This window comes from Littorina saxatilis, unplaced genomic scaffold, assembly GCF_037325665.1.
Source record: "Littorina saxatilis isolate snail1 unplaced genomic scaffold, US_GU_Lsax_2.0 scaffold_799, whole genome shotgun sequence".
In the NCBI taxonomy this organism is placed as follows: Eukaryota; Metazoa; Mollusca; class Gastropoda; order Littorinimorpha; family Littorinidae; genus Littorina; species Littorina saxatilis.
The window spans coordinates 51,162-62,873 of record NW_027129600.1 but is presented as its reverse complement, the minus strand read 5'-3'; the positions used below and the strand labels follow the sequence as shown (position 1 = coordinate 62,873).

At 44.9% G+C, this 11,712-nt stretch overlaps 1 long non-coding RNA gene across 1 annotated transcript; it reads right to left on the bottom strand.

Annotated features, from left to right (window-relative positions):
* Positions 1–409: 409 nt before the first annotated feature.
* On the bottom strand, positions 410–4,395 carry LOC138957831 (uncharacterized). Its single transcript, XR_011453199.1, has 2 exons — positions 4,341–4,395; positions 410–2,834 (listed from the first exon to the last, which is right to left on the bottom strand). It is a non-coding gene; the product is annotated as an uncharacterized lncRNA (long non-coding RNA).
* Positions 4,396–11,712: the final 7,317 nt, after the last annotated feature.

Sequence of the window (11,712 nt, the reverse complement as noted above, 5' to 3'; positions counted from 1 at the left end):
GCGTCCGTGGGGAACCCTGGTTACATACCGACTCCTTCCCGTGAGAATAGCCAGGCTTGACGTTGTACAGGGGATACTAATATGTGACCCTCCACCACGGAATGAGTCGCATGTCACCTTTGCATGATTTTCATATTTTTACATTTTCCTAAAGAGTTTTTTATGCTCTATCCAATGGTGAAAACCGTTTTAGAAAAGAGCGAAATATGTTTGAGTTATAAGCCTGTGACAAAGGTGACCCTCACACTGTTACCAGACACTTCCCGGACTTATATTAAGCCTAGCGCAGAAACGCGCGAGGTGACATGCGACTCATTTCGTGGTGGAGGGTCACATATTCCTTCTTCATCCTGCTTGTGTCCTTGCAGTGTGGGAATGTCTGGGTCAATTAATTTCAAAAATTGCCACGAGTGTTCGTGAAGAAATTTATTTCAGACAAATTCGCACTCTGTGCAGGTAGCACCTTCTTCTTGTTCTCTTGTCAGCAAAAGTAAATTTGCTTGCTGTGTCAGAATTAAACGTACATGATTGTATACACACACAAGCATGAAATAAAACGTATAAGTCACGATCACATACACACCAGCCAGCGATTAAGCGAAGAAATAAGCCAACCAGGAAACTGCATAATAAGGGATTTTCTTTTTTAACTGTACAATGCACAGCCTATTATTACACCCCCGGTATAGGGGTGTGTATAGGATTCGGTCGATGTGTTTGTTTGTTTGTTTGTTTGTGTTCGCATATAGATCTCAAGAATGAACGGACCGATCGTCACCAAACTTGGTGAACAGGTTCTATACATTCCTGAGACGGTCCTTACACAAATTGGGACCAGTCAAACACACGGTTAGGGAGTTATTGGTGGATTAAGATTCTACAAGGACTTATAGAGGGACATATTAATGGTCAAAGGGAAATAACCTTCTCAGTTGGTGGCAGTGAGAATGGTTATTTCCCTTTGACCAACGGGGGTGTTTTTCCTATCTCGGAGGAATTTCTTGTTTTAACGTGGAGACTGACAACATCCATGAACAAAGTAAATGAAATAGCGATTTGTTTGTTGGTACTCCACCCGTTTCCTCGTGGTCTTTTCTTGAAGTTTTGATTTGTCCACCATTCGATCAAATTGGCAAATAAAAATTATGTATGATGAATATCATCACACATCATTTTTCTCTGGACAATCATTATAGTTGGTATAAGCAAGACAATGGAAAAGATGCGATTGTTTTACCCAATGAAGTCAAGCCATGTTACTGACAGACACTAGCTTTATGAATTAATTATCCGCGAATATACTTTTATCGGTGATTGCCGTTGTGATTGCTGTGGTCTTCTTCTTCCTTCTTCTGCGTTCGTGGGCTGAAACTCCCACGTGTACACTCGTATTTTTGCACGAGTGGATTTTTACGTGCATGACCGTTTTTACCCCGCCATTTAGGCAGCCATGCCCCGCTTTCGGAGGGATTGCTGTGGTCAAAAATAGAACACTTCTTAGACCGTCCAGGCAGTGTGATTGTTATTGGAGTCATGGAGATTGTATTCAATGACGGTTTTGTATATTCACTGCACTTTTCTGAATTTGATGAAATATTGTGATACATCAAGACATTCGCTGCACTATCCCGTAGCCGATGAAATCTTATGACACGAAAGTCCTGTCCTCAGGTTAAAATAACTTCCATTCACTGTACCTTCTCTTCAGTTCAGTGTTCTTCACTCATTACGACACAAAAGTCCTGACGTCAGCTAGAATTGTCTTCCTGCACACAGGGCAGGCGGTGAAGGTCGATCCGCACTCCTGGCAGAACAGGAAGTGACCGCAAGGCAGCAGGGTCAAGGACACAGGCCTCACGTGACACTGACGACACATCCGGCGCGCCTTCAGACGCCTGTTCTCTGCCCTTAAAACGCGCAACCTCTTCACCTGCCGACTTCTCTCCCCTGAGTCGTCTCCGTCAGTTGGAGTTGTGACCCCTCTCTCCATGCTTCTGTCCCGTGATCGCCTTCGAGATGTGGAATTTTGAGCTCCTTCAGTTTGGCCTGACGAATGTTCGTTGATGCCATCTTGTTTTGGAGCTGAATGAACTCCATTTGTAACCCCACCCGCGGCAGCGTGACTACTAGCCGCAAAACGTGTGGCGGGTACACTGGTCGTCAGCGAAGTTGGTGATGTGGTAGCGGCAACTCCTTGGAAAGCAACTGCGGCGGCAACACCGGTCGTTATCGGTGTTGTTGATGGTGTTGTGCCATCTCTAGGAGGACACATCGCTGCTTCAGTGGTGGTGGCGACAGTGCTTTCGTCGTACTGAACCACTTCTTCATTGCTGTTGAGTCGAGTTGGACTCCTATTCCTATACCTTTCATCATTCTCACAGTCACAATGCAATGATGCAGCAAAATTTATATCGCTGGTGCTGTGTACAAACTCACCATGCTCGTGATGAGTTTCAACAGCATCTGCGTTCTCTGAGTGCGCAGTATAACCTGAATGACGTACTGCGTCATCCACCGCTGTCAGCAATGCGGAGGCGGTCACGTGCGCAGTGGAAGTTGCTTGGTCACTTGCGGCGGAAGCAGCATGTGCGCCGTTTGAGGACAGAAGGTTTCGGAATACAGACATTACGAAGGGAAGTGAAAACCCAAAGCGTGTAACTGCTTCCACTGGAGCTGGAAGTGTGCTAGGTCTCTGTGTACGTCGAGCCGTGTTGTGTGTTTTCTTTTCACCAGACATTATTGCTGCTCTTCAAGTCTTTCTTGTCTCGATCCTTCACTGAGCAGTATTCGAGCTGATACTGATAATTTGGCGGTGGCTGTAGAGTTTGTTTCTCCTGAAAATAAGACTACTTTTAGCATAATGTCCCTAAAGAGGGACCAGGGAAGTGATATTTAAAACAATGTTTGTGCGCCTCTGAATTGTGAAGTTCCATGGGTGCACTAGATGAACCGGCCTGACAGCAGGTACCGCGGTAGAGGTAGCCTTTTTCACGGCATGGTTACGTGCCTCCGGATCACTGGATGCATGTTTTTCTGTCTGTTTGTCTCACAGTCTTCTTTCTGTCTGTTGTCTGTCCGTCAGTCTGTCTCTGTCTGTCTGTCTGTCTCACGGTCTGTCTGTCTCTCTCTCTCACACACACTGACACACACACACACACACACACACACCACGTTATAGGAACACAGACACATGCCATACACAAAGACGACACAAATAGCATCTATTCATTCATTGCAAATCGAAGTCCCACAGTCCATAATCTGACCCGAGGTGTGTCAGCTGACCGACACATCGATCAACTGTATTTTAATCCTAGTTAGCATTTGCTGTGCAATTACCATCTATTGCGCGCTTGTCAATGCGTAGCTTCTTCGCTATTTACGTGGAAAGCACACCTTCATGACGAACCGTCAGTAAACAAAACACTCTTATCTCGTCACTATAGTGACTGAGATATATATCAATAGATGCATGCTCACCAAATGACGAGAAGAACTTGAGAGGAAGAGGAGAGAGAGAAAGGAGAAGCAGAGCAAAAAAAAACACACACAGGCAAAACGAAGCAAACACATTCTGCATCCGCCTGTTCTTCTCGGGCAAAAGAACACAGGCAAAATGAGGCATACAAGTCAGTCTTCACTCGCTAAAAGACAATATCGTGCAGACATTCTGCCGGGGTCAGTCTGTCTGTCTGTCTGTATTTTCGTCCGTCTGTCCGTTTCAGGCAAAAGCATACAGGCAAAATGAAGACAGTCTGCACCCGCTGAAAGAAAATATCCTGCAGACATTCTGGTCAGTGTGTCTGTCTGTATTTCCGTTCGTCTGTTCGCCTCAGGCAAAAGAACGCAGGCTCAGAAGCATACAAGTTATGCACCCGCTAAAAGAAAATATCCGATAGAAATGATTATCGGTCAGTCAGTCCGTTTTTCCGTCCGTCTGTCCTTCTGAGGCAAAAGACCGTCACAGGCAAAATGAAGACTACAAGTCAGTCTGCACACGTTGAAAGAAGTATCGTGTGGAAAGTCTTGGTCAGTCTGTCTGTCTTTCCGTCCGTCTGTCCTTCTCAGGCAAATGAACACAAAATGAAGCGTACCAATTCTGCACCCGCTGAAAAATCCTGCAGAAATCAGTGTTTGTCAGTCAGTCTGTCCCTTGCGTCCGTGTGTACGTCTCAGTGTCTTTCTGTATATTGCAACGGCTGTAGAGGCAAAACATGTTTCAAACTCATTTTAACACAAAACAAAACATTTTTTCACGTTTATTTCAAATTAAAACAAATGTAGACACAACTTCAGTCGCCTTCAGATGTTTTTTGGAAGTAGAATTCGCCTGTACTCACAGCAACAACTTGTGTGTGCGAATCGTTCCATCTTGAACACAAGGCCAGTACTGTAACTGCCCTTGATACGGATCGATCCAAGGGGGGGCAATCTCAGTCATCTCAAAGAGGGAAATCCAAACGCTATCCGCCTTGTTCGATTTTATGGGCTTGGACGATAGAGAAAAATAAGAAAAGCAAACACTGGAGTATACCTGGACGAAATTTCTATCAAGAACGCAGAATTGATTTTTTCTGAGGTTTTTTTTTGCCGTAAGCGCCATGTTTATCGGAGCAGGAAACTCTTCCAGAGTGAGGCCCCTTTGTTGATGCATGTCAACATCAGATGTGCGAGACGCGATAAACATGGCGCTTACGGCAAAAAAAAAACCTCAGAAAAAATCAATTCTGCGTTCTTGATAGCAATTTCGTCCAGGTTTACCCTAGTGTTAGCTTTTCTTATTTTTCTCTATCGTCCAAGCCCATAAAATCGAACAAGGCGGATAGCGTTTGGATTTCCCTCTTTGAGATGACTGAGATTGCCCCCCCTTGGATCGATCCGTATCAAGGGCAGTTACAGTACTGGCCTTGTGTTCAAGATGGAATCGTTCAAGCTCCGCAATGCAAATGAATTATAAACGGCGTATATATAGTGTGCTGGCCTTATATTTAGCACGGCTTCGCGGGTGCGTTGACGTCATCGTTCACCAATCAAAATTCGTGATGGCGGCAAGACTGAGTTGGAAATTTACACTAGTAACCTTAACCTTGACATGACTCAGCGTTAGCTGCGTTGTTGTTTTTACCAGTCTTTCAGTGTTGCTATTTATATCGACAACACACAAGACGCCTGGCACTGTTAATTCTATTGTTGCCACGGTATTCAACACACAAGACGTCTGGCACTGTTAATTCTATTGTTGCCACGGTATTCAACACACAAGACGCCTGGCACTGTTAATTCTATTGTTGCCACGGTATTCAACACACAAGACGCCTGGCACTGTTAATTCTATTGTTGCCACGGTATTCAACACACAAGACGCCTGGTACTGTTAATTCTATTGTTGCCACGGTATTCAACACACAAGACGCCTGGCACTGTTAATTCTATTGTTGCCACGGTATTCAACACACAAGACGCCTGGCACTGTTAATTCTATTGTTGCCACGGTATTCAACACACAAGACGCCTGGCACTGTTAATTCTATTGTTGCCACGGTATTCAACACACAAGACGCCTGGCACTGTTAATTCTATTGTTGCCACGGTATTCAACACACAAGACGCCTGGCACTGTTAATTCTATTGTTGCCACGGTATTCAACACACAAGACGCCTGGCACTGTTAATTCTATTGTTGCCACGGTATTCAACACACAAGACGTCTGGCACTGTTAATTCTATTGTTGCCACGGTATTCAACACACAAGACGTCTGGCACTGTTAATTCTATTGTTGCCACGGTATTCAACACACAAGACGCCTGGCACTGTTAATTCTATTGTTGCCACGGTATTCAACACACAAGACGTCTGGCACTGTTAATTCTATTGTTGCCACGGTATTCAACACACAAGACGCCTGGCACTGTTAATTCTATTGTTGCCACGGTATTCAACACACAAGACGCCTGGCACTGTTAATTCTATTGTTGCCACGGTATTCAACACACAAGACGCCTGGCACTGTTAATTCTATTGTTGCCACGGTATTCAACACACAAGACGCCTGGCACTGTTAATTCTATTGTTGCCACGGTATTCAACACACAAGACGCCTGGCACTGTTAATTCTATTGTTGCCACGGTATTCAACACACAAGACGCCTGGCACTGTTAATTCTATTGTTGCCACGGTATTCAACACACAAGACGCCTGGCACTGTTAATTCTATTGTTGCCACGGTATTCAACACACAAGACGCCTGGCACTGTTAATTCTATTGTTGCCACGGTATTCAACACACAAGACGCCTGGCACTGTTAATTCTATTGTTGCCACGGTATTCAACACACAAGACGTCTGGCACTGTTAATTCTATTGTTGCCACGGTATTCAACACACAAGACGCCTGGCACTGTTAATTCTATTGTTGCCACGGTATTCAACACACAAGACGCCTGGCACTGTTAATTCTATTGTTGCCACGGTATTCAACACACAAGACGCCTGGCACTGTTAATTCTATTGTTGCCACGGTATTCAACACACAAGACGCCTGGCACTGTTAATTCTATTGTTGCCACGGTATTCAACACACAAGACGTCTGGCACTGTTAATTCTATTGTTGCCACGGTATTCAACACACAAGACGCCTGGCACTGTTAATTCTATTGTTGCCACGGTATTCAACCGGTCATTTTCCTTAAGCTTTTGTAACCGGACTTGTTTCGTGTCCGTATCCTACATTTTAGGTTGCAAGGGGAGGCTGAAGATTACCGAGGAGAGATGTCAGTATCTCTGGTCCTAAAATATGCGGTGTGTGAAAATGTATACCTCGCGTTGTGTTCAATCTAAACTTAGTGTCACTACACCCGCTGACCGACCTCGGTGTTCAGAGGAAACCTTGTGTGTTTTTCTCTACTGGACCACTAGAATGTATGTGCGTTATGTGTGAATGTTTTCATCACGTACAGCTTTTACATGGATTACACAACAACAACAAAAGTTAAGGTGAGAGAGAGAGGTTTTTACATACGACATACAACATGAAATCAGGCTCACCCACTTGCATCCAGTCGCCGACGCAACGCACGCTCACGCTCACACCTTTACTACTTTATGGACTAAAACGAAGGAAAACAATTACATGGTTTTATTAATTCCTTTAGATATCACGATACGCAGGACAAAACAGAGTCAAACAATGCATCATAATACAAATATTGATAAACCCTAGTCCTTACCTAACCTTAACTACCCGCCTACGATTAATTACCTATCGGTTAGTCTTAGCCTACCTACCTATCTTTGTTACCCGAGTGCAGTACTTTTCAGTACTATTAAGCATGTTAGTCAACTAAGGTAATCACCTATGCTTGTACTCTACAGTACAAGACTGTTAACTACGCACACAAAACAGCCTGAGCTTTTGCAGCACAGAGCAAACGAACGAACAACCCCTTAATCTAACATAACATTGCAGGGCTTTTCAGCCGAGCATAACGTATAACGTACGTGCACAACAACAATACGAACATAACAACTCAAGACCTTTCAGCCGAGTGTGACATACAACACACGTGCATCACAATACACTGCTTTGCAGCAGTAGACCACTACAAACATAACAACTCAAGGCCTTTCAGCCGAGTATGACATGCAACACACGTGCATTACAATACACTGCTTTGCAGCAGTAAAACACTACAACCGTAACACTCAACAACTTAAGGCTTTTCAGCCGTGTATGACATATAACACACGTGCATTACAATACACTGCTTCTGCAGCAGTGCAACAGTACAAACATAACAACTCAAGGCCTTTCAGCCGAGTATGACATGTACAGGGTTCATACAGACACCTGACAGTGAAATTCAAGGAGTATTCAAGGAGTTTTCAAGGAGTATTCAAGGAGTTCAAGGAGGTCAAATTGCATAGGTGTACACGTGGAAAAACTTTCATCAACCATGCATTCAAAGCTCAAACCAGAAACGTAAAGTAAAACAAAAACATTTATTTACTTTTTTAAATTAAAAAATTTTTAAAAGCACTTTCCACCCGGCATGACTACGATTTTCGACCGGCGATGGCTTGAAACGCTGTCACAATGAATCGACACACTGCTTCTTCAGAAATGGCGCTAAAAGCTACCCAGATGAAGGGGAAGTAATCGGTTTCAACTTCCCTTCGCACGATGGCAGACGACACACGACTTGCACACAACACGCACACAATCGATATAAATTGCTGAAAAACTTTAATATTAACTTTTTTTTTTTTGCCTGCACTTCAGAATTCAAGGAGGTTCAAGGAGGTTAAACACAAGAATGACCATTTTCTCCAAATTCAAGGAGATTCAAGGTCCTTGAAAAGGGGGGTTGAAAATTCAAGGAGATTCAAGGAGATTCAAGGAGCGTATGAACCCTGTGTAACACACGTGCATCACAATACACTGCTTTGCAGCAGTAGAACACTACAAACACTCAACAACTTAAGGCTTTTCAGCCGTGTATGACATGTAACATACGTGCATTAAAATACACTGCACAACACAGGACGTTCACAACAGAAGACAAAAACACTAAAGTTCTACATAACTGAGGACAGCTAAAGAGTCGGTACTTGTTCAGTACCGGACTACAGAATACTTCTGTCAAACAGAGACATAGTACACACTTGTGCAGCGTGTAAGAAAGAGAGAGAAAAAGACGAGGGAAAGAGAGCAAGCACTTATTCAGCGCTGACTGCCGGCATAGCAGCCGTGTCCCCTTTTTATACGGCCCAGCCTCTGGCAAAGAGAATGGGGAGTGGGGGTGGGGGTAACCAAGGGCCCGCAACTCTACGCTAGTGATACTGCCCTCCTGCTACACTCCCCCCTCCTTAGACCTAATGTGCCTGTCACATTAGTCAAAAAGAAAAAAAATAACAAAACATGAAATACATTCAGAGAAATCCAATTAAAAGTCATCAAACTCAGATAATCGTCAATCAATCAATCAAGAAAATCAGTGCAATTCCAAACAATCATCAAGATAAATGAAGCATTAGCAAAAGCATACACATGAAATAACAACAAGAGTCAAACCGTGTAAAACATGTACACAGATTACGTGTACATACAGAAATGCATACCTCCTGTTCATTGAAGCATTCCAAATGCATGTATACACACACAAAAAAAATGTCATCAACAAAAATATGTTAGTTCAAGTCCAACAGCACCAATGAAGCCACACAACCAAGTTGTGCTTTTCAATCCAGATTCGTACATGACGAATCACAAAATAAAGGTAAAAATGATATTTCAGAGAAATGAAGTCTGTAGTAATTTCTCAGTGGGCAGGGATCGATGGAAGACGCAGATGACTCAGTGATCCTATTATTGTATAATTAAGATATAGGGCCGTCAAAAGAGCCTTCGACCGCACCCTAGCCTGCTGAAGTTCGTAGAAATGATGACATAGGGCCGTCAAAAGAGCCTTCGACTGCACCCTAGCCTGTTGATGATGGTAAAGATGACTGAGCCATGGTGGGTTCCAGACCTGGCTGGCTAGCACTCAGCTGGCTCTACAGCCTTACCGAACTCCTCGAGGAGCTCCTGGAGGCCGTAGTCGGCGCAGGTCAGTGGGGCCGTGTTGCTCGGAGCTTCCGGCGTCTTGCTGGGCGGGACTTGGGCTCGGGCAGCACTGGTAGGATGGCAACTACTGGGCTTTTTCAGCTCAGCAGTACCCCCGTGGTGCCTCCGCTTGTGGCGTTTTAGTTGGCTCCTGTTGCGTAGCCAGTCCCCGCACTCAGGACAGCACTCCTTTCTCCGGAAGCTCCGGCAGCTTAACTCCTGGTCTTCGATCACGATCTCAGCCACTGGAAATGATTAACGAGATGGGGGTGATATGATGATGATCAATGGGGATGATTATGAGGGAGAATATCTGTTAGGGGGTCTGATCTTTCTTCCCACCCTGGTGTTCACAGGAACTTCACTTTCTCTACCCCACACATCCCCACCGTCATCCTCAGTCTCCCCCTCAGACACTAAGTTAATTTCTCCATCTTCACTCTCAGTCTCAGTCTCACTGTCTTGTAGGTCCCTCCCCTCATAAGGCTTGGTGTCGTTGATATGAATAATCAACAGTTTACCACCCCCCTTGATCTTCACAGCGCTCTCTCCCACCTTTTCTATTACTTTGAATGGCCCCGTCCATCCTAGACCAAGTTTTTGTTTTGCCCTCGGGGGATACCATCTCCAGACCCACGTCCCTGGTTCTACGTCCCTTTGTTTACAGCCCTGATCATGGTAATGCTTCTGTTTACGCACACTGGCCTCTGAGTTCTCTCGTACGAAGCGGAAAACTTTCTCCAGTGTGTTTCTCACCCACTCCACGTATTCTACAGGACACTGTGGCCTGTCGCTCATAGGGAAAACACCTAACTCTACTGTTAAGGGGAGATTGATCTCTCTACCGAACATAACAAGGTTGGGTGTGCACTGAGTGGATTGATGAACAGACGCCCTGTAGGCCATCATGATCAAGTCTAAGTGATCGCTCCAGTCATCTCGTTGCTCATTTACATAAGCTGACAGCATCTGCTGTATTGTACGATTCTGTCTCTCGACCATCCCATCGCTTTGTGGGTGGTAAGGAGTAGTTCTGGTCTTACCTGCACCTAGTACATTGCACAGGTGTTGAAACAAATGAGATTCAAACTCCCTCCCTTGATCAGTATGAATTGCCAACGGGACACCAAATCTACAGATGAATTCTGTCAGAAGTTTATCCCCTACAGTCTGAGCTGTATGATCAACCAGGCAGTATGCTTCTGCATACTTGGTGTAGTAATCCTCAACTACCATTATGTACTCAAAACCATCATGAGACATAGGCAAAGGACCCAGAATGTCAATAGCAACCCTTTCTAAAGGCATCCCCACATTTACGTGTTGCATTGGAAGCTTAGCCCTGCCTGGGCCTGGCTTCCTTCTTGCACACATGTCACACTGTCTGCACCACCTGGCGACATCGTCTGCCATACCTGGCCAGTACACATGACGCTTCACGTTCGCTAGTGTTCTGTCACGACCAAGGTGACCAGCTGACCTATCGTCATGCGACATTATCAACACTTTCTGTTTAACTTCGGCTGGAGCTACTAACAGAAATGTTTCTTCCTTTGTAAGACTTTTCTCGGACACAACGTACAACAACCCATCTACTACCCTCAGCTTATCCCACTGGGCTATTAGCGTTCTGATAGCAGAGCTGTACTGTGAAACTTCAGTTTTTAAGGGTTTGTCTCCCCTCCCTTTCAGAGTCAGTAAAGTGCTTGTCACTGAATCTCCCTGTTGAAGTTCCATTAACTCCTCATGAGACCAGACAGAAAACCAGTTACTATTACAGTGACCAGACTTAGGTACCCCAGGAACACTATCAGACCCACTAAAACCCACGCTCTCGGGTTCGGTCCCTGTCTGAATGCCACCTCGTTCCTCCCTCTCCCTATCCACTAGGGACGTACCATTACTGTCTCTCTGTACTCCGGGAATAAATGTAGAGGACCGAAAAGATTTGGGAGTTTCTCCGTAGCTCGACGAAGCAGAATTACTCTGTACCTCCTTATCTCCCCTGACCAATACACCTCCCTCCCTCTCAGTAGTATCACCTTGACCAGCGACCTCGGTGTCAACACACGGGACTTTCTCGCTTCCACGCGAGCCAGAGTTTCTC